Genomic DNA, 24,506 nt, shown 5'->3' with positions numbered 1-24,506 from the left:
TAACAATTTGTAAGTCGCTCTGGATAAGAGCGTCTGCTAAATGACTTAAATGTAAAATGTAAATGTAACAGCTAGGACTGCTATTTCTTGTCCTGGAATCCTGCTTAACAGACAGTTTGGAGCCTGCTTGACAGACAGGTTGAAGCCTGCTTGACAGAGCCTCTAATCTTAGTTAGCTAGCTAAGCTGCTAGCCTTCAAGCTAACAAAGTTATTCCCAGATAAGTTTTGCAATGGAGCCCTCTTTGGAGAAGTAAATGAACAGTTCCAGCGCTGTAGGAGCTGTATCTATTGCGCTTTGAGACAATGACTTATCAATGACCAAGCCCAGCTCAGTTCATCCCTATCATTGTGTCACTGAGTTGTCATAATACTTCAGCAAATGTACATTATACCAGGGGCGTTGGTAGACACAATTTAAGTAACCAAATCCATGTCCCTCCAACTTCTCTGAATGCCTCTAATCATCCTACAGTTATTATATGCATTAATCATGTGCCTATGAACCAGAGTTATACTCTTAGCACTGAGGCGATGTGCCCTAGTAGGAAGTCCACTGTGTGCAGCTCACCCTGCACTGACATAAATAACAAATTGTATGGTTGAGAGGGAATAGGCAAAAGGAATGGCAAATAAGTTTGGCTGCACAACCAATTGGCAAACATACAGCAAATTGAGAAATCATGTGACTAAACTGAATAAAATGAAGAAGAAACTATACTATGAAACACAGATAAATGATATAAAAAATGTATAGTAAAAATCTCTGGAGCACCTTAAATTAAAATTTGGACAAAAGGGCAAACTCAGCTCCATCATTCATTGAATCAAATGGCTAATTCATCACAAAACCCACTGATATTGCCAATTATTTCAATGATTTTTTTTCATTGGCAAGATTAGCAAATTTAGGCATGACATGCCAGCAACAAATGCTGACACTACACATCCAAGTATAACTGATCAAATTATGAAAGCTAAACATTGTCATTTTGAATTCTATCAACAATGATAAGCCTCCAGGGACTGACAAATTGGATGGAAAACTACCGAGGATAATAGTGGACGAATTTGCCATTCCTATTTGCCATGTCCTCAATTTAAGCCTACTAGAAAGTGTGTGCACTCAGGCCTGGAGGGAAGCAAAGTAATTCCGCTACCTAAGAATAATAAAGCCCCCTTTACTGGCTCTGTCACGCCCTGACCGTAGAGAGCTTGGTGTTCTATGGTTTTCTATTTCAATGTGTTTGGCCGGGTGTGGTTCTCAATCAGAGGCAGCTGTCTATCGTTGTCTCTGATTGAGAACCATACTTAGGTACCCTTTTCCCCCACCTGTTTTGTGGGAAGTAACTTTGACTTTGTTCAGGGCACATAGTCCAAAGCTTCCCGGTTTGGTTTTGTTCTTTGTTTTGTGGGTGTCATTTTTAATAAAGAGAAAATGTACGCTTACCATGCTGCACCTTGGTCCAGTCCTTCAGCCAGCCGTGACAGGCTCAAATAGCAAACCAATGAGCCTGTTACCAACCCTTAGTAAACTTTTGAAAAAATGTGTGTTTGACCAGATACAATTCTATTTTACAGTAAACAAACAGACTTTCAGCACGCTTATAGGGAAGGACATTAAACGGGCACAGCACTTACACAAATGGCAGATAATTGGCTGAGTGAAATTCATGATAAAAAGTTGTGTTTGTGGGGGGTGTTTTTTAGACTTTGGACATTATCGATAATAGTCTGCTGCTGGAAAAACTTATGTGTTATGGCTTTACACCCCCTGCTATATTGTGGATAAACAGTTACCTGTCCAACAGATCAGAGGGTGTTCTTTGATGGAAGCTTCTCCAACATAGTCCAGGTAGAATCAGGAATTCCCCAGGACAGCTGTCTAGGCCCCTTACTGGGTCTCGACCCCGCCCTGTGCAACTGGGTCTTGGAATTTCTGATGGGCCGTCCCCAGGTAGTGAAGGTAGGAAACACCATCTCCACCCCGCTGGTTCACAACACTGGTGCCCCACAAGGGTGCGTTCTCAGCCCTCTCCTGTACTCCCTGTTCTTCCATGACTGCGTGGCTATGCACGCTTCTAACTCAATCATCAAGTTTGCAGACGACTCTACAGTGGTAGGCCTGGTTACCAACAGCGACGAGACGGCCTACAGGGAGGAGGTGAGGTCCCTCCGAGTGTGGTGTCAGGAAAATAACCTCTCACTCAATGTCCTCAAAACAAAGGAGATGATCGTGGACTACAGGAAACAGCAGAGGGAGCACCCCCTCATCCACATCGACGGGACAGTAGTGGAGAAGGTGGAACGTTTTAAGTTCCTCGGTCCATCCACACAGACAGCATGGTGAAGAAGGCGCAACAGCTCCTCTTCAATCTCAGGAAGCTGAAGAAATTTGGCTTGTCATCTTAAACATTCACAAACACTCACAAACAGATGCACAATCGAGAGTATTCTGTCGGGCTGTATCACTGCCTGGTACGGCAATTGCACCACCCTCAACCGCAAGGCTCTCCAGAGGGTAGTGCGGTCTGCACAATGCATCACTGGGGGCAAACTACCTACCCTCCAGGACACCTACAGCACCTGATGTCACATGAAGACCAAAAAGATTATCAAGGACAACGACCTGCTGAGCCACTGCCTGTTCACCCCATTATCATCTAGAAGGTGAGGTCAGTACAGGTGCATCAAAGCTGGGACCGAGAGACTGAAAAACAGCTTCTATCTAATGCCATCATTGGTTTACTGGTTTACAGCCATCACTAACATTGAGAGGCTGCTGCCAACATACAGACTCAAATCTCTGGCCACTTAAATAAATGGACATAATAAAGGTATCACAAGTCACTTTAAATAACACCATCTTAATAATGTTTACATATCCTACATTACTCATCTAATATGTGTGACCATATCCCCTGTGCATCCCGCAAAGGTGGAGGTGTTGCTAACATTTACAATAGCAAATTTCAATTTACCCCCAAAAAATATGTTTTCGTCTTTTGAGCTCCTAGTCATGAAATCTATACAGCCTACTCAATCACTTTTTATAGCTACTGTTTACCCGGCCTCCTGGGCCATATACAGCATTCCTCACTGAATTCCCTGAATTCCTATCGGACCTTGTAGTCATAGCAGATAATATTCTATTTTTTGGTGATTTAAAAAAAAATATTCACATGGAAAAGTCCACAGACCCACTCCAAAAGGCTTTCGGAGCCATCATCGACTCAGTGGGTTTGGTCCAACATGTCTCTGGACCTACTCACTGCCACAGTTATACTCTGGACCTAGTTTTGTCCCATGGAATAAATGTTGTGGATCTTAATGTTTTTCCTCATAATCCTGGACTATTGGACCACCATTTTATTACGTTTGCAATCGCAACAAATAATCTGCTCAGTTGTGCTATGAATTCTCAGACAACCTAAAGATTCCTTGATGCCCTTCCAGACTCCCTCTGCCTACCCAAGGACGTCAGAGGACAAATATCAGTTAACCACCTAACTGAGGAGCTCAATTTAACCTTATGCAATATTCTAGATGCAGTTGCACCCCTAAAAACTAAAAACATTTGTCATAAGAAACTAGCTCCCTGGTATACAGAAAATACCTGAGCTCTGAAGCAAGCTTCTAGAAAATTGGAACGGAAATGGCGCCACACCAAACTGGAAGTCTTCCGACTAGCTTGGAAAGACAGTACCGTGCAGTATCAAAGAACCCTCACTGCTGCTCGATCATCCTATTTTTCCAACTTAATTGAGGAAAATAAGAACAATCCAAAATTTATTTTTGATACTGTCACAAAGCTAACTAAAAATCAGCATTCCCCAAGAGAGGATGGCTTTCACTTCAGCCGTGTTTCTGCTCCAGTTTCAACTGTTCTGCCTGCGGCTATGGAACCCTGACCTGTTCACCGGACGTGCTACCTGTTTTCAACTCACTAGAGACAGCAGGAATGGTAGAGATACTAATGATCGGCTATGAAAAGCCAACTGACATTTAATCCTGAGGTGCTGACGTGCTGCACCCTCGACAACTACTGTGATTATTATTATTTGACCGTGCTGGTCATTTTTGAACATTTGAACATCTTGGCCATGTTCTGTTATAATCTCCACCCGGCACAGCCAGAAGAGGACTGGCCACCCCTCATAGCCTGGTTCCTCTCTAGGTTTCTTCCTAGGTTTTCTAGGGAATTTTTCCTAGCCACCGTGCTTCTCCAAATGCATTGCTTGCTGTTTGGGGTTTTAGGCTGGGTTTCTCTACAGCACTTTGTGATATCAGCTGATGTAAGAAGGGCTAAATAAATCATTTTGATTTGATTCGATTTTTTTTTACATGTATATATTGTATTCTATAACATCTACTGCATCTTGCCTATGCCGCACGCCATCACTCATCCATATATATTTATATGTACATATTCTATTCATCCCTTTACATTTGTGTGTATTTGTGTGTACAAGGTAGTTGTTTTTGTGAATTTGTTAGATTACTGTTAGATATTACTGCATAGTCGGTTCTAGAAACACAAGCTTTCAAGACGCTAATTGTCACTTGCCACACAATCAGGATGTCAAATACATTGCATCATCATGATGATGTGGCAAGTGAAACTTAGCGTCTTGAAAGTCCTATATCTTGAAAACTTGGACTTTTCCTGTCATTTTTGTATTTTCCTGTAAATATTCCAATATTCCAATATTCCAAAGTCCAATATCTGCTGACATGCAAAATATTTATTTTGGGACTCTATTAACAGTGGACTAATGCAAAAGTACAAAAACATTGTTTTTAAGTGGATTTTTCCTTTAAGTGCCAGGGAGAGAAGAAATGAAGCAGAGCGTGTAGGCCTGCAGGCCTGGAGCGTTACAACGGTTTGAGAGGCAGCCTGACACACAGTTAACTGTTATTATACATGACTGTCAGAGTTAAATATTCAACAGAGTGTGGTCAGAGGGATAAATTATAGATAGACTACAGTCAGGAATTTGTTCAAGAGTGAGATTTGATGTCAAAGGGAATGATAGTAACGAAGAAAATGTGTAGAAAGGAGGGATGGTGAGGAGGGAGTGGAGTTGAATGGAGAGATGGGAATAAAGGTAAGAGTGTACTGTCAGTTTCCAGGCAGATGAGCTACTGGGAGATGAGCTGGTGGAGACAAGGACAGAGTCTCCATGGTCACTCACACACACACACTGGTCATCCAGGGTGCTGTTTTGGGACCTCAGTCAGTGGTCTCCCATGCTGGTCCTGGGAACTCAGGGTGTGTTGACTCCTGTTTGTGCTTTTTATGGTTATGGACTGGGGCTGGAGCTGAGACTGTAGGGTCATCGAACTGGTGGTTAGTAATAAGGGTCTGTGTGGGTTAGAGAGCAGTTCAGGTCACACGCACTGCTGACAGGCCAGCTGTAAACGACGAGATACAGAAAAAACAACTGAAAACAGTTTTATCTTGTCTTGTGACCCACCCAGTAACATCAACACGGCCTCTGTCTGGTCCTTAGCTAATACCAAACAATAATAAGCCTGATCAACCTAAGTCTGATTAACTACATTAATCAAAGCTTTAGTTTGGACCTTGATTAGAGTCTGGTGTTTCAGTGCTGGGCAAGAACAAAAACCTGCAAATTCCAAAAGTGGTCAAAGACATTACTGAAGAACCTTGTTATTAGGGCCTGCATATTGCATATTGTTAGTTGCCAGGTAGCAGAAACTTTGCTGGTAAGGAGACAGACCAATCAGAAGGCCAGTAACAATGCCAGCGCTGTGCCCCATTATCAGTTTGTTTGTGTGTGTGTGTGTGTGTATCTGTATTTCCCCTCCCGTCTTATGAGATAATGACTGCTGGTGAGTGGGTGTGACATGGGTTCCAGAAGAAAACCCACAAATTACAGGCTAATGTAAGACCTAGTCTCTCTCTCCCTCTAGCTATTTCTCTCTCTCTTTTTCTTTCTCCAAATGCAAATACACAAAATATTATTATATGGGACAAGGTTTAACATCATTACTCAATTCCACCTCTGAAAGCTCCTCTTCCTGTGTTCATAGAACACCATAATTGCTGTGTTTCGGTTAAGGTGAACCACAGTTCTGCTGACCTGTGACTGCTCTCTGTGGTATACTGTGGGTGGTTGGGTAGCAGTGTGTCTTTGTGTGTCTGTCTTTGTGTGGTTCATGATGTGTATGGGAGGGTTGTTTATGTCGTTCCCACACACAGAATGATCACAAACACGCACACACAGAGAGAGCTCAAATCAAATTTTCTTGGTTGCGTTCACATATTTTGGAGAGGTTATCGCAAGTGCATCGAAATGTTTATGCTTAGCTTCAACAATACAGTACCTTACAATACAAAACAATACACACAAATCCCAAAAATGTAAAGAAAGAAATGAAGAAATATCAGAATGAATGTCAGAGTACGGAATATAAATGAATGTATTACCGAACAATATAAAGGCAACAAGCAACCATTTCAAGGATTTTACTGAGTTACAGTTCATATAAGGAAATCAGTCAATTTAAATAAATGAATGTGGGCATTGTTACATGTTGTCTGAGGTTGTAAGGCCGGTTGGATGTACTGCCAAATTCTCTAAAATGACGTTGGAGGTGCTTATGGTGGAGAAATGAACATTCAATTACATTCTCTAGCAACAGCTATTGCGGCCATTCCTGCAATCAGCATGCCAATTACACGCTCCCTCAAAACCTGAGACATTTTAAAGTGGCCTTTTATTGCCCTCAGCACAAGGTGCACCTCTGTAAGAATCATTCTGCTAAATCAGCTTCTTGATATGCCACACCTCTCAAGATGAATGGATTCTATTGGCAAAGGGGAAATGTTCACTAACAGTGATGTAAACAAATTTGTGCACATCATTTGAGAGAAATAAGCTTTTTGTGCATATAGAACATTTCAGGGATCTTTTATTTAATCTCATGAAACATGGGACCAACACTTTACTTTACATACTTTGCTTTTATACTTTTGATCAGTGTGTGTGTATATATATATAGTGGCAGTTGGCAGAGAGAGATGAGGAGAGTGGTGATTGAAGGTAGATATCTTGCAGCCTGCTGGCTCCACCCCGAGCCTCATATGGACTTCCTGCCCCAACGAGGCAAGCCTGGGGATCATTAAGCCATGGAGTGATTGGGAATAAAAGAGGAAGCGGGCTGCACAAACAGGGAGAGGACCGTGTGATTACACCCCACTGTGTACTGAACTAGTTTGGCTGAGGACCTGGGTTTTGTGATTACCCCTGGAGAACGGCATGGACAACAAGAACGGACTGTGAACTGGTTGCTGAATCCTTACTTCCATCAGCTACAAGAGCGTTAGTGAGGTCGAGCACTGATGTTGGGCCATTAGGCCTGGCTTGCAATCGGCATTCCAAATTATCGCAAAGGTTTTCCATGGGGTTGAGGTTAGGGCTCTGTGCAGGCCAGTCAAGTTCTTCCACACTGATCTCAACAAACCATTTCTGTATGGACCTCACAGGGTCCAGGGGCATTGTCATGCTGAAACAGGAAAGGGCCTTCCCCAAACTGCTGCCATAATGTTGGAAGCACAGAATCGTCTAGAATGTCATTGTATGATGTAGCGTTAGCCCGAACCATGAAAAACATCCCCAGACCATTGTTCCTCCTCCACCAAACTTTTCAGTCGGTCACTATACATGGTGACAGGTAGCGTTCTCCTGGCATCCGCCAAAGCCACATTTGTCCTTCGGACTTCCAGATGGTAAAGCATGATTCATCACTTAAGAGAATATGTTTTCACTGCTCTAGAGTCGAATGGCTGTGTTCTTTACACCACTCCAGCTAATGCTTTGGCATTGCTTATGGTGATATTAGGCTTGTGTTTGGCCATGGAAACCCATTTCATGAAGCTCCTGATGAACAGCTTCATTCTGATGTTTCATTTCGTATACATTATAAAAAATAAAAACATAATTCCACTTTGACCTTTTGAGGTATTGTGTGTAGGCCAGTGACATATAATCTCAATTTAATCCATGACAAATGCAGGTTGTAACACATCAAAATGGGGAGGAAAGTCAAGGGGTGTGACTACTTTTTCAAGGCATTGTACATTTTGACTGTCAGCATGTCGATTTTACTTTCTCTCCTCTGTGTTCATTAAGAACATGGAGCTAGAAACCTGTATTGTGCATCCTCTGTAAAGAGAAGCATACAGAAAGAAGCATGTGCACACACACATACATGGGGACACACTCCTACCAGACTTGGCCAATGTTTATTTATTTTGTATTTGATTTAAAAAGACCAACTTTTCAAATACTTTGGGTAGTTGAATATAGAGTTTTAAAAGGCAATACTTTTCTATGATATACAACTTCACCTCCCTTAAAACCCCAAAATGTTTGAAGGTATTTTGAACACCTCAGAAAACCAAATAATATTTGAGTTATTTGAAAAGAAACAAAACATATTTATTTGTTGACTACCAAATATAAACTACAAAGGTTAGTTGAATTCGTCAAAATACCATCAGCTCAATATTTATTGGGACCCTTGGAGCTATTTTTTTTTTTTTTTTAAGGCTGTCGAAAATATGTATTTCAATTACTGAGCTATTTTCAATGCACATTTTCTGGGGAAATTATATTATTTTATACTAATACAATGGCTCAGAGAAAGTAATAATAAAACAACCATTTTATTGGCACCCCTGTTTTCGACACACTAGAACCTTCCCCTTGTGAGGATAATGACACTGGCCTTTTTCTGACTTGTTTGATGAGTTGGAGAACACATTTGGAGCAATTATTTTTGTCCAATTAACCATTTCTTTGTGGATTGTTATTAGTGTTTGGGGTTATTGTCTTGCTGGAAGATCCACTTGATGGCAAGTTCCGACATCCTGGCAGAGGCAACCAGGTTTTTTGTTAAAATGTCAAGGCACTGAGTAAAGTTAATTATGCAGTTGACCTTAAGACAAAGGGCCCCAGGACGAATGGAAGCAAAATAGCCCCATAACATAAAAAAGATCCACCATATTTAACAGTAGATAATTGGGTGGCAGGTAGCCTAGTGGTTTAGGGCATTAGGCCAGTAACAGAGATGTTGCTGGTTTGAATCCCTGAGCTGACTAGGCGATGTGCCCTTGAGCAAGGCACTTAACCCCAATTGCTCCTGTAAGTCGCTGTGGATAAGTGTTTGCTAAATTATGCAGCTACTTTTCTGCATACACTTCTGTATTTCAACGCTAAATCCACAACTGGCATGCTTGTCCAAGGAGCTCTATTGTCATGTCATCTGACAAAAGCACCTGTCTCAATCCAAGTGCCAATGTCGTTTAGCAAACTCCAGGCATTTGCATTTTTCTATAATTTTAGAAAAGGCTCAGTGTTGTTATCCTCATAAAGTGAGCTATTGAATGGTATTGAAAACTGGTTTGTCAATAATTGACCCCTACCTTTTTGAGATTTTTTTTATTACTTGTTAAACAAAATATTTTTCTCTCAGCAATTGTATTAGTACAAAGTATTATAATTTCCCAAATTTTTGAATGTATTTGAATGATTTATTTTGTACAGGCATTTTTGCTCATCTTTATCAAGGGCGTAAATGATTTCGGACCCCACTGTATGTGCATAAATATGTCAGGTGTATGTCTTCTGCGGGGAAAGTGCAAAGGCCAAGCAGGCGGTGATGGTGGTAGCCACTAAGCTGTGTCTCAGTGCCCTGGACCGGGGCTTTCTCTCAGTGGCCCGGGAGCTGGAGGACTTCCCCCTGCAGCTGTTCCCCCAGTGGAGGCTCCCCCTGTACATCGCCATTGGCCTCAGCGCTGCCTTCTTCTTCTATCGGCTGATCAGAGACATCATCTATGCATACGTCACACAGGGCGAAGACATCTCCTTCAGAATCATGGTCTCACTGGCCAACAAGGTACTGGCCCACAGACCCTCTGAGTGTTTGTGTTCTGTTTGTTTCTGTGTGTGTTACCAGCTGTTCAAGGTGTGTGTGTGTGTTCTCTCCAGGTGTATCCCATCGTGTCTCTGATCATGCTGTCTCTGTTACCTGCCTGATGTCCTGGCTTCCTTCCTGCAGCTCTACAGAGGCACCAAGTACAGGTCAGACCTCTGTGGGTGTGTGTGTTTGCATGCATGTATGTTCACACGATGTTGCATATGTATTTATGTTGATTATAAGTGTTTATGTATGTTTAACATCAGGCGCTTTCCTGATTGGCTGGATGCTGTGCAGGAAACAGCCTCAAATCTTCTGGCACTGGGGTTTGCCTTTCTGCATGTGCTCTATACACTTATCATACCCATACGGTCAGTGGAACACACACTAAAATGCACACGCATACACACACAGTGGCATGTATCTTTCTTTAGTTTTTAGTAAAGTATTGATTTTGTTCTCAAGTACTTTCTGATGTTCTGGGTCACTGAACACACTGTCTCTCTGGCAAGAACACCTACCTGGCTGTAAGGTCTAAATTAAACACTTTCAAAACATTGAATAGACAAAATTGTGTACAGATGTAGGACCTTAATTTGACCACTCTGTTGTTGCTGAGAATTTTCCTGTGCTGTAGGATTTACATAAATTCACACCAATACATGGTTACATTAAAGAGATTCTCCTGAACTTTTAAACTTCTTAGCCAGTAGTTCTGATAGTAGCAGTCATTAGCTAAAACTGGTCCCCAAAAATGCGTAGTACGTTATATATGTGCACCATGTCATTGGTTTCTCTCTTTCTCTCTGCTGTGGGCACTGAGCCTTTGGGCCCGCCCTGCAACCTCATTCGATAACGCTGGGCAGGCCTCTTGTTAGCTGTCACTCAAATGTGAGGAGCTGAAGCTCTTTGGCTAGAACTCAAATTGTTAGGAGGCTGGCCCATATGGGGGAAATGCAGGGAAAATGTTATGGCTCAACTTCAAGAAAACAGTCGCTTTCATACTAAGTATTTTGTGGCTAATTGAGGTAAGAAAGTCATTTCGCTCATTGATTATGAATGTATGAACTACACATTGAGACATCCAGCCCAAAGCAGGATGTTTAAAAAATACTTTCTTCGTCACCAAAGTTCTGTCTTAACAGCGTTGCACTTTCATGTAGCCTAATTTTGGTCAGTTAATTGCCTAACCACCAATCAAGTAACATTACATTAGTGAAAAAGTGTGAACAGACAAAACATTCAAATCCTGTTGCTGCAGGATTATTTTGCTGTGACACAATACTGGTCATATTAAGATCATACATCTGTACATTGGACACACACCTACAGTATATAGCAGGAATCAAGCACTGGTTTTGATTATTCCTCTCTCCCTGTCTCTCCCTGTCTCTCCCTGTCTCTCTCCTGCCTTGTCTCTCTCTCAGATCAGAGAGAACAGGACCACAGTGTTTGATACCACAATGGCCTGGCGTGCGACTCCTACTTGTCCCTGGGAATTCTAGGATTTAGCCTGTACGTCCTGTTAGGAATCACATCTCTTCCCTCCATCAGTAACGTTCTCAGCTGGAGGGAGTTCAGCTTCATACAGGTGGGATCAGCAGGACCGGTCACACTGAATGCTTAGGCCAGACTCACCTGCAAGGCACAAATTTTCTGCCCATTTTTCCTTGCGATGGAGGGGAAAATTGATAGTTACGTAACGCAATATTATTTTGGACGATGTTATATTGATACTTTGACTCCAAGTATCAATTTGTTGCTAGATAGTTAGCTAGGTCTAGTCGGCTGTGCCCCTGGTATTTTTCATCCATTAGCTTGTTCTCATATTATTTTTAAACAGTATGCCAATGTTTTCAGCACTTTTATTTCCATGACTGATAAAAACATTTTCTCATGCTCTCTTGTCTCTCTGCAGCAGACACATAGTGAACAACATCAAATCGCAATAAAATCTAAGTATCGAATCATGATACACATAGAATCGTGAGAATTGCAATACGTATCGCATTGCACCTAAGTATCGTGATAATATTGTATCATGAGGTCCCTGGCAATTGCTGTTCTGCCTGCGTCTATGGAATCCTGACCTGTTGACTGGACGTGCTACCTGTCCCAGACCTATTATTTGACCATGCTGGTCATTTATGAACATTTGAACATCTTGGCCATGTTCTGTTATAATCTCCACCCGGCACATCCAGAAGAGGACGAGCAATCCCTCATAGCCTGGTTCCTCTCTGGGTTTCTTTCTAGGGAGTTTTTCATAGCCAATGTGCTTCAACGGCAGGGTAGCCTAGTGGTTAGAGCGTCGGACTAGTAACCGGAAGGTTGCAAGTTCAAACCCCCGAGCTGACAAGGTACAAATCTGTCGTTCTGCCCCTGAACAGGCAGTTAACCCACTGTTCCCAGGCCGTCATTGAAAATAACTAACTAACTAATAATTTGTTCTTAACTGACTTGCCTGGTTAAATAAAGGTAAAAAAATAAAAACACCTGCATTGCTTGCTGTTTGGGGTTTTAGGCTGGGTTTCTGTACAGCACTTTGAGATATCAGCTGATGTACGAAGGGCTATATAAATACATTTGATTTGAATTACCTGCCCTAATTTGTACACTTATCTCCTTCAGTGTTTCCCTTATTAACGTATTCATGTGGGGTGCAGAGCCAACATCCAGGCCAGAATGCAATAGTACTCCAGGAAAGTAATCTGATTTTCAGCAGACAAGCCAGAGGTTATGCGCTGGGGATAATAAGCTGTGTTTCCATCGCTACAGGGAACACACACACTCATTCATAAATGCAACTGGGTCAGGAGAAACTCCGGCTCATTCTCTAATTCATTCATTCCCCACAAATTGGTGCAGTGATTTAAATGTTAAGTTATTCATCAGATATAATATAGGAAGAATATATTAGAGCAGGCCAGGAGAATTCACCTTGCGATGCATGTGCAGGGGTGTCATCTGCCCCCAAAATTTGAGGGGACAAAATTACAGTGTCTGGGGATGGCTTGGTGATGGTCCGGACTGGTGGCCTGAAGTTGGAGAATTTGGCATTTTTCCTGTAATCTAGAACCATAATCATTAGACTTAATTCTATGTCAAATATATGTTGGCTATGCCGGATTAATTGCTATGACATGCTATTCTATAATTTCTCCGTAATTAATATCACCTGATTGAGCTAATCATGTAAATGTAATTAACTAGAGTCGGGCACCACAAAATAATATTTATAGAGCTGTTATCTTCCGAATAAACTCTTAAAGATTTAGTAATATTTTACATCAATAGCAGTCAACATTAATTGTCATTTTACTTCAGTCTCATAATCTGAAAGTTGTAAATTCTTGGTTATGTTCAAGAACCCTGGCTAACAATTTGAATCAGCAATACAAAATTGGGTTTATTTATTTACTAGATACCTAACTAATCACACAGAATTACATATACAAAGAAGGAATTATACCTAGATAATTCTTTACGTCATAAAGGAAAACGTCCCTAGCGGTCGGAACAGATATGACAGCTTGTTACACAAAGGAAAAGGGGCTGGGTTGAGTGAAAGAGCGGGAGACTGGGGGAACAAAGGGAAGAAGCTGTGCTATCGTAAATACAGTATCTTATGCATTCTAAATTACTGCCCATTTGGAAAAGGAAAATGCAATAAATATTTACTCTGAGCTGCGCTTCAGTAGGTTGGTGGTAGATGGAAGACCGTGTTGCCAAAACTAGTCCTCCTCCTACCTCATTGGAATAGATAGGTATGTTGTCGTCAAGAGCTTATATAGGAAGGAAGAGGAGGGTGTGTTTGAAAAGTTTTACAACCTCTGTCTCTTCATGTGGGCGGGCCACTGAGTGAGCAGCCCTAACTTATGAAAACTCACATCTCACATTTTAGAAGCTAAAATCACATTTCATCCCATCACAAATAATTTCATATTCAAACATTTAAATTGAACAACAATTCCATGTGAATCTGATGTATAGACTTTCCACTGTAGAGTTTGTCATCTTCTCATTGATGAGAATGTCTCAGATGACAACCGAACTGACATCATATTCATTAAGTACCACTGCACATGTTCAATTGTTCAGATGACCAGAATATAGTTCATTTCCCCCCACATTCTGACGTTCTCAGAATCTATGTTAACCAAGGGTTTTTAAAATGTAACCTCAGTAGGTTAGAGAAGGGGGGAAAGAGGTATTTATGACTGTCATAAACCTATACCCCAGGTCAACGGCATGACACCAGCGTATCTAAGCATACCTCTTGAGCGGTCTGACTGGTGATCTTTTTTTTTTAAAGAAACAATATGTTTCTCTGCATCTCTGCTCAAATCTGGGTGAAACCTTGCCAGCAGGCGTGCCAGCTAAGATAGTTAGAAAAGCTAGCTACACTAACTTCATTGATAGCCTGAAAAAACTTATTGGTGGCTAGTTATGAGGTGAGACTGGGAACCTAACATTTCTAGGTGGCTAGAAGTATTACAAAGAAACAACATTATATACATTTTCTTTAAACAGAACAAATCTGAGGTGCGCATATTGGGCTGACGCCTCTGTCTGTGTGCGCGTGTGTGTCTGTTAAGGTAGGCCAGAGGTCTGTCTCTGTGAAGGTCAGTCCTTCATGATCATTCGTGATCATTGTTAAATTATACAACAATTTCCCCTTCGCTAAGCCACACCCCCTTCGTTACTTTTTCAACCTTGGGCAGCAATTTCCCGGGAAGCCCAATTTTCTGTTCAAACCACCTGTAACGGCTTTCTTCTGTGGACGAAGCAGAGAACCAAAGCGCAGCGTGGATAGTGTTCATCATGTTTAATAACGACGATAAATGTGAACACTACAAAATACAAAGCAACAAATGTGAAAAAAACTAAACAGTTCTGTCTGGTGTAGCCACATGAACAACCACCCACAAAACCCAACACAAAACAGGCTACCTAAATATGGTTCCCAATCAGAGACAATGACTAACACCTGCCTCTGATTGAGAACCATATCAGGCCAAACAGAATGCACACTCAGCTCACGTCCTGACCAACACTAAAACAAAGAAAACACAAAAGAATTATGGTCAGAATGTGACACCACCATTGGAGGCAACCGCTCAGGATGATCTTAAATTGTGTTTTAAAGTAACTGTCCAGTGAAAATATATTCTGTTAACTCTTAACTAGATAAGGTTATTAACTAATCCTATACCAGTATTTGTGGCCAAAGCATAAATTGGAGAAAAAACACTATCACTTGCTATCCAACGGAGCACTGCGTTTGGTTGACTAATATTCTGGGGTGGGGTTTAGCGAAGGGTCAATTAAGGGAACTTTATCTGGCCAGCCTGTGTTTCCTATGTTTCTCCAGAATTCTCCTTGCACAGGTCCATTGCCTAGAGTTATTAGTCCTTTCTGGGATAAACGTGAAGAGACTGTGCATAGGCTATCCTAAAACTACACTATATATTTAATATAATTGTCAAAAGTTTGGGTGTGCTTGTGCGTGTGACAGGGGCATGCACAGACCCTGAGAAAAGACCCCCATAGAAAAGCATAGAGTAGACCTTTATTTTATGCAAATCCCATTAATGCCACTGTAAGCAAGCTTATAGCCTACTACTCAAAGAGGGCAACGAGAGGTGAGCTATCAGCTAATCACAGTGAATGTAGAATGAGCTTGTTAGCTAGCTAGTTAGTTTGTTAGCTATTATGTTGAAACAATCTAACTAGATTTTACCTGTGATTGTTCTGCTGCTAACATCAGCCTCTTAAACCTACTGTGGGCAGAGTGGTGGGGGCGATATTTTCAACAAAAAAAAGAGAAATGAGCTAGTTTGATAGGCAATTCATTTAAATGGCATTAGAGAAAATAGACAAATTCAAACAAAGTTTATTTTCTCATCGGATGGCAAAGGGCAGGTGCTCAAACTCCCTTAGACCTCTATCTGTGCACATGCCTGGCGTATATGTGTGTGTGGTTCATGTGTTTGTGTTCTTTTCTCCCCCACCAGTTCAAGCTGGGTCACCTGACTCTGCTGTTGTGTACGGCTCACACCTACCTGTATGGCTGGAACAAGTTCCTGCGTTCCTCCACCTACAAGAGGTACACCCCACCGGGCTACATGCTGTGTCTGGTGCTTCCCTCTGTGGTGCTGCTGCTCAAGCTGCTGCTCATCACCCCCTGTGTGGACCGAACCATCACCCGCATACGCCAGGGATGGGAGAGGGGGGCAGATCAGAGGAACCCTAAAGACAGCCAACCACTGATACTGTACAGGACTGACTGCAACCTCAGTGTGATGACAGCTTTGTCTTCAAGGCATGAACTCTTGTTTCTTTGCTATTATTCCCTCAAAGGTTGGCTAACATTCAATCATCATTTGTTTCTAGGATCAAAACCAACAATTTATGTTTTTTTATTTATTTCACCTTTATTTAACCAGGTAGACAAGTTGAGAACAAGTTCTCATTTACAATTACGACCTGGCCATGATAAAGCAAAGCAGTTCGACACATACAACAACACAGAGTTACACATGGAGAAAAACAAACATACAGTCAATAATACAGTAGAAAAATAAGTCTATATACGATGTGAGCAAATGAGGTGAGAAGGCCATGGTGGAGAAGTAAATGCAATATAGCAAGTAAAACCCTGGAATGGTTGATTTGCAGTGGAAGAATGTGCGAAGTAGAGATAGAAATAATGGGGTGCAAAAGAGCTAAATAAATAAATACAGTAGGGGAAGAGGTCATTTTTGGGATACATTATAGATGGGCTATGTATTGGTGCAGTAATCAGTGAGCTGCTCTGACAGCTGGTGCTTAACTCTAGTGAGGAGTTAAGTGTTTCCAGTTTCAGAGATTTTTGTAGTTTGTTCCAGTCATTGGCAGCAGAGAACTGGAAGGAGAGGGGGCCAAAGGAAGAATTGGTTTTGGGGGTTACCAGAGAGATATACCTGCTGGAGCGCGTGCTACAGGTGGGTGCTGCTACGGTGACCAGGAGCTGGAGCCAGTGGGTTTGGCGACGAGTATGAAGCGAGGGTCAGCCAACGAGAGCATACAGGTCGCAGTGGTGGGTAGTATATGGGGCTTTGGTGACAAAACGGATGGCGGATTGGTAGGATGGTGTTAGTGGAATTCTAAATTCCTATATGTTTTGTAGCCAAAACCAAATTCGCACTCTTTCTATTTCATTAATGAGTTGTAAGTTCATTAATTATGCATGAAGTAGATCGAGGCCAGTCTTAAAAGGCAGGTAACAGCATTTAATTCAAGAGAGTACTAACCAAAAATACAAAGAACCTTACATTTTAAAGAGAGAACATAAAATGACATCATCAGTTTCTCACACTCTCTCCGATCCACACAATAGCGCAGTGTTTTCAGGTCTGGAGATTTCTTCTACTCCCCTCATAAACCAAACATTCCAATCTGTCTAAAAGATATCTTCTCCTCCACTAATGGAATATCAAGGACCATTCTTATCTGTCAGAAAAGATATATCATCCCTCTCCCTTAAACTTCCGGCAAGGTACAGACAATTAATTTGTTTTACTTACATTTTCAGTAACAGCTTAACCAAGAACCCATACATTTCATACCATAACATAATATAATTAGAATAAATGGTTCTAATTTAAATTTATACATTATTAATCATTTCAACTATAATTTCCTCCAACAGATGGTCAGTTTAACGAGGGTATGTTTAGCAGCATGAGTTAAGGATGCTTTCGAAAATCTAGAATTGGCTTCCTATTAACTTTGGATTGGAGATGTTTGATATGCGTCTGGAAGGAGAGTTTACAGTATAACCAGACACCTAGGTATTTGTAGTTGTCCACATATTCTAAGTCAGAACCATCCAGAGTAGTGATGCTGGACGGGCGGGCAGGTGCAGGCAGCGATCGGGTTGAAGAGTATGCATTTGGTTTTACTTGTATTTAAGAACAGTTGGAGGCCACGGAAGGAGAGTTGTATGGCATTGAAGCTCATCTGGAAGCTTGTTGACACAATGTCCAGGTGGATCAGAGACTCACCAGCAGCAAGATCAACATCATTGATGTATACAGAGAAGAGAGTCGGCCCAAGAATTGAACCCTGTGGCACCCCCATAGACGCTGCCAGAGGCCCGGACAACAGGCCCTCCGATTTGACACACGGAACTCTATCAGAGAAGTAGTTGGTGAACCAGGCGAGGCAATCATTTGAGAAACCAAGGCTATCCAGTCTGCCGATGATGATGTGGTGCTTGACAGAGTTGAAAGCCTTGGCCAGGTCAATGAATATGGCTGCACAGTATTGTTTCTTATAGATGGCGGTTAAGATATCGTTTGGGACCTTGAGCGTGGCTGAGGTGCACCCATGACCAGCTCTGAAACCAGATTGCATAGCGGAGAAGGTGTGGTGGGATTCGAAATGGTCGGTAATCTGTTTGTTGACTTGGCTTTCGAAGACCTTAGAAAGGCAGGGTAGGATAGATATAGCTCTGTAAAAGTTTGGGTCAAGAGTGTCCCCCCCTTTGAAGAGGGGGATGACCGCAACTGCTTTCCAATCTTTGGGAATCTCAGACGACACGAAAGAGAGGTTGAACAGCCTAGTAATAGGGGTTGCAACAATTTAAGAAGATCATTTTTTAGAAAGAAAGGGTCCAGATTGTCTCGCCCGGCTGATTTGTAGGGGTCCAGATTTTGCAGCTCTTTCAGAACATCAGCTGACTGGATTTGGGAGACGGAGAAAAGGGGAAGGCTTGCGCGAGTTCCTGGGGGGGGTACAGTGCTGTTGATCGGGGTAGGGGTAGCCAGGTGGAAAGCATGGCCAGAAAAATGTGGTGATGTGGCGAGCTCACAGAACAGGGCTCCGGGCAGCCGAGCGGAAATGGAGGAAAACTCGCCTCCCTGCGGACCTGGCATCCTTTCACTCCCTCCTCTCTACATTTTCCTCCTCTGTCTCTGCTGCTAAAGCCACTTTCTACCACTCTAAATTCCAAGCATCTGCCTCTAACCCTAGGAAGCTCTTTGCCACCTTCTCCTCCCTCCTGAATCCTCCTCCCCCCCCCCTCCTCCCTCTCTGCAGATGACTTCGTCAACCATTTTGAAAAGAAGGTCGACGACATCCGATCCTCGTTTGCTAAGTCAAACGACACCGCTGGTTCTGCTCACACTGCCCTACCCTGTGCTCTGACCTCTTTCTCCCCTCTCTCTCCAGATGAAATCTCGCGTCTTGTGACGGCCGGCCGCCCAACAACCTGCCCGCTTGACCCTATCCCCTCCTCTCTTCTCCAGACCATTTCCGGAGACCTTCTCCCTTACCTCACCTCACTCATCAACTCATCCCTGACCGCTGGCTACGTCCCTTCCGTCTTCAAGAGAGCGAGAGTTGCACCCCTTCTGAAAAAACCTACACTCGATCCCTCCGATGTCAACAACTACAGACCAGTATCCCTTCTTTCTTTTCTCTCCAAAACTCTTGAACGTGCCGTCCTTGGCCAGCTCTCCCGCTATCTCTCTCAGAATGACCTTCTTGATCCAAATCAGTCAGGTTTCAAGACTAGTCATTCAACTGAGACTGCTCTTCTCTGTATCACGGAGGCGCTCCGCACTGCTAAAGCTAACTCTCTCTCCTCTGCTCTCATCCTTCTAGACCTATCGGCTGCCTTCGATACTGTGAACCATCAGATCCTCCTCTCCACCCTCTCCGAGTTGGGCATCTCCGGCGCGGCCCACGCTTGGATTGCGTCCTACCTGACAGGTCGCTCCTACCAGGTGGCGTGGCGAGAATCTGTCTCCTCACCACGCGCTCTCACCACTGGTGTCCCCCAGGGCTATGTTCTAGGCCCTCTCCTATTCTCGCTATACACCAAGTCACTTGGCTCTGTCATAACCTCACATGGTCTCTCCTATCATTGCTATGCAGACGACACACAATTAATCTTCTCCTTTCCCCCTTCTGATGACCAGGTGGCGAATCGCATCTCTGCATGTCTGGCAGACATATCAGTGTGGATGACGGATCACCACCTCAAGCTGAACCTCGGCAAGACGGAGCTGCTCTTCCTCCCGGGGAAGGACTGCCCGTTCCATGATCTCGCCATCACGGTTGACAACTCCATTGTGTCCTCTTCCCAGAGCGCTAAGAACCTTGGCGTGATCCTGGACAACACCCTGTCGTTCTCAACTAACATCAAGGCGGTGGCCCGTTGCTGTAGGTTCATGCTCTACAACATCCGCAGAGTACGACCCTGCCTCACACAGGAAGCGGCGCAGGTCCTAATCCAGGCACTTGTCATCTCCCGTCTGGACTACTGCAACTCGCTGTTGGCTGGGCTCCCTGCCTGTGCCATTAAACCCCTACAACTCATCCAGAACACCGCAGCCCGTCTGGTGTTCAACCTTCCCAAGTTCTCTCACGTCACCCCGCTCCTCCGCTCTCTCCACTGGCTTCCAGTTGAAGCTCGCATCCGCTACAAGACCATGGTGCTTGCCTACGGAGCTGTGAGGGGAACGGCACCTCAGTACCTCCAGGCTCTGATCAGGCCCTACACCCAAACAAGGGCACTGCGTTCATCCACCTCTGGCCTGCTCGCCTCCCTACCACTGAGGAAGTACAGTTCCCGCTCAGCCCAGTCAAAACTGTTCGCTGCTCTGGCCCCCAATGGTGGAACAAACTCCCTCACGACGCCAGGACAGCGGAGTCAATCACCACCTTCCGGAGACACCTGAAACCCCACCTCTTTAAGGAATACCTAGGATAGGATAAAGTAATCCTTCTCACCCCCCCTTAAAAGATTTAGATGCACTATTGTAAAGTGGCTGTTCCACTGGATGTCATAAGGTGAATGCACCAATTTGTAAGTCGCTCTGGATAAGAGCGTCTGCTAAATGACTTAAATGTAAATGTAAATGTAATGCTCAACAGGCCTTGCCTTCCGGACTAAAGGCAGAACAGACAATCAGACTGTAACCATTAACCCTCAAACACATTTCAACCAAGTATCTTTTATGCTATCTGGTAACTTTCTATAATTGTGTAAATTGAAAAGGCCATGACACTAGATGTCGTTCAGCTGACAGTATAACATAAGAAACTGACAATGTAAATAAACGGTGAGCTTACAGTACATACTGTGTCGGTTGCGTGATTTAGCTTTCAGTGGTTCTATCATGCTAGGATAAATATAACCTTGTTACGAATGTCAGAGCTGCTTGAAGGCGTGAAATTAAACATTAATGCAAAGGCAGGATGTAAGCCAGTGTGTTTCACAATGTTGCTGGTGTCGTTACAACTTAATACCGTCCTGAAGATATGCACTGATATATAATTTTGTAGATCAGCGTTCACCCATGCACTACACACACACACACACACACACAAATCAGAACCATCGACAGCCACATCTTATTTAGCTTACCTTGATTGGACTAAATTGTTTTTGGTGTCTTTTAGTTGTCACTGTTTTAGACTAATCAGAGGTGATTTGATGATGTTGAAGTTGAAATGGTGCTGGAATAGTGGAGGCAGCTCCTGTTTTCTTTGCAACTTGCGGTAGAATCACTCTCCGTGGTTGTAAATCAATGATTGTTTATTAGTCCGAAAACCATGCTGTAGGTCATGTTACTGTTTGTTACATTTAATATGTTTTGTGGACTTCAATAGACCAAATCAAATCAAATTGTATTTGTCACATACACATGGTTAGCAGATGTTAGTGCGAGTGTAGCGAAATGCTTGTACTTCTAGTTCTGACAATGCAGTAATAACCAACTAGTAATCTAGCTAACAATTCCAAAACTACTACCTTATAGACACAAGTGTAACGGGATAAAGAATATGTACATAAAGATATATGAATGAGTGATGGTACAGAGTGGCATAGGCAAGATACAGTAGATGGTATTGAGTGCAGTATATACATATGAGATGAGTATGTAAACAAAGTGGCAAGTGATACATGTATTACATAAGGATGCAGTATATGATATAGAGTACAGTATATACGTATACATATGAGATGAATAATGTAGTGAACATTATATTAGGTAGCATTGTTTAAAGTGGCTAGTGATATATTTTACATCATTTCCCATCAATTCCCATTATTAAAGTGGCTGGAGTTGAGTGTTTAGCAGTCTGATGGCCTTGAGATAGAAGCTGTTTTTCAGTCTCTCGGTCCCAGCTTTGATGCACCTGTACTGACCTCGCCTTCTGGATGATAGCGGGGTGAACAGGCAGTGGCTCGGGTGGTTGCTGTCCTTGACGATCTTTATGGCCTTCCTGTGGCATCGGGTGGTGTAGGTGTCCTGGAGGGCAGGTAGTTTGCCCCCGGTGAAGCGTTGTGCAGACCTCACTACCCTCTGGAGAGCCTTACGGTTGTGGGCGGAGCAGTTGCCGTACCAGGCGGTGATACAGCCCGACAGGATGCTCTCGATTGTGCATCTGTAGAAGTTTGTGAGTGCTTTTGGTGATAAGCCAAATTTCTTCAGCCTCCTGAGGTTGAAGAGGCGCTGCTGCGCCTTCTTCACGATGCTGTCTGTGTGGGTGGACCAATTCAGTTTGTCTGTGTTGTGTACGCCGAGGAACTTAAAACGTACTACCCTCTCCACTGCTGTTCCATCGATGTGGATAGGGGGGTGTTCCCTCTGCTGTTTCCTAAAGTCCACAATCATCTCCTTAGTTTTGTTGACGTTGAGTGTGAGGTTATTTTCCTGACACCACACTCCGAGGGCCCTCACCTCCTCCCTGTAGGCCGTCTCGTGAGTTGCTGGTAATCAAGCCTACCACTGTAGTGTCGTCCTCAAACTTGATGATTGAGTTGGATCTGCGTGGCCAGCAGTCTTGGGAACAGGGAGTACAGGAGAGGGCCCTCTTGAAGCACCCTTGTGGGGCCCCAGTGTTGAGGATCAGACGGGGTGGAGATGTTGATTGCCTACCCTCACCACCTGGGGGCGGCCCGTCAGGAAGTCAGTACCCAGTTGCACAGGGCGGGGTCGAGACCCAGGGTCTTGAGCTTGATGACGAGCTTGGGGGCACTATGGTGTTGAATGCCGAGCTGTAGTCGTTTCAAGACTAGTCATGAACAGCATTCTCACATAGGTTTCCTCTTGTCCAGATGGGTTAGGGCAGTGTGCAGTGTGGTTGAGATTGCAACGTCTGTGGACCTATTTGGGAGGTATGCAAATTGGGGTCTAGGGTGTCAGGTAGGGTGGAGGTGATATGGTCGTTGACTAGTCTCTCAAAGCACTTCATGATGACGGAAGTGAGTGCCTGGGAGTCATTTAGCTCAGTTATCTTAGCTTTCTTGGGAACAGGAACAATGGTGGCCCTCTTGAAGCATGTGGGAACAACAGACTGGGATAGGGATTGATTGAATATGTCCGTAAACACACCAGCCAGCTGGTCTGCGCATGCTCTGAGGGCGCGGCTTGGGATGCCGTCTGTGCCTGCAGCCTTGCGAGGGTTGACACGTTTAAATGTTTTCCTCATGTCGGCTGCAGTGAAGGAGAGTCCGCAAATTTTAGTTGCGGGCAGTGTCAGTGGCACTGTATTGTCCTCAAAGCGGGCAAAAAAGTTATTTAGTCTGCCTGGGAGCAAGACATCCTGGTCCGTGACGGTGCTGGTTCTCTTTTTGTAATCCGTGATTGACTGTAGACCCTGCCACATACTTCTTGTGTCTGAGCCGTTGAATTGAGATTCTATTTTGTCTCTATACTGACGCTTAGCTTGTTTGATTGCCTTGCGGAGGGAATAGTTACACTGTTTGTATTCGGTCATTTCCAGTCACCTTGCCCTGATTAAAAGCAGTGGTTCTCGCTTTCATTTTCACGTGAATGCTGCCATCAATCCACGGTTTCTGGTTTGGGAATGTTTTAATCGTTGCTATGGGAATGACATCTTCAACGCACGTTCTAATGAACTCGCACACCGAATCAGCGTATTCGTCTATGTTGTCGTCTGACGCAATACGGAACATATCCCAGTCCATGTGATGGAAGCAGTCTTGGAGTGTGGAATCAGATTGGTCGGACCAGCGTTGAACAGACCTCAGAGCGGGAGCTTCTTGTTTTAGTTTCTGTCTGTAGGCAGGGATCAACAAAATGGAGTCGTGGTCAGCTTTTCCGAAAGGAAGTTGTGGAAGTTGGAATAGCAATGATCCAAGGTTTTTCCCGCCCTGGTTGCGCAATCGATATGCTGATCAAATTTAGGGAGTCTTGTTTTCAGATTAGCCTTGTTAAAATCCCCAGCTACAATGAATGCAGCCTCCGGATATATGGATTCCAGTTTGCAAAGAGTCAAATAAAGTTCGTTCAGAGCCATTGATGTGTCTGCTTGGGGGGGAATATATACGTCTGTGATTATAATCGAAGAGAATTCCCTTGGTAGATAATGCGGTCTACATTTGATTGTGAGGAATTCTAAATCAGGTGAACAGAAGGACTTGAGTTCCTGTATGTTGTTTTGGCCACACCACGTCACATTAACCATAAAGCATACGCCCCCGCCCCTCTTCTTACCAGAAAGATGTTTGTTTCTGTCGGCGCGATGCGTGGAGAAA

At 43.5% G+C, this 24,506-nt stretch overlaps 1 pseudogene; it reads left to right on the top strand.

Annotated features, from left to right (window-relative positions):
- LOC118367625 (metalloreductase STEAP4-like) overlaps window positions 1-17,138 on the top strand; it is a 45,854-nt pseudogene extending 28,716 nt beyond the window's left edge.
- The last annotated feature ends 7,368 nt before the right edge of the window (window positions 17,139-24,506 follow it).

The sequence above is a fragment of the Oncorhynchus keta genome, chromosome 34, assembly GCF_023373465.1.
Source record: "Oncorhynchus keta strain PuntledgeMale-10-30-2019 chromosome 34, Oket_V2, whole genome shotgun sequence".
NCBI classification, from domain to species: Eukaryota; Metazoa; Chordata; class Actinopteri; order Salmoniformes; family Salmonidae; genus Oncorhynchus; species Oncorhynchus keta.
Note: the sequence above shows the minus strand (reverse complement) of the source record. Positions and strands in the feature narration are given on the sequence as shown.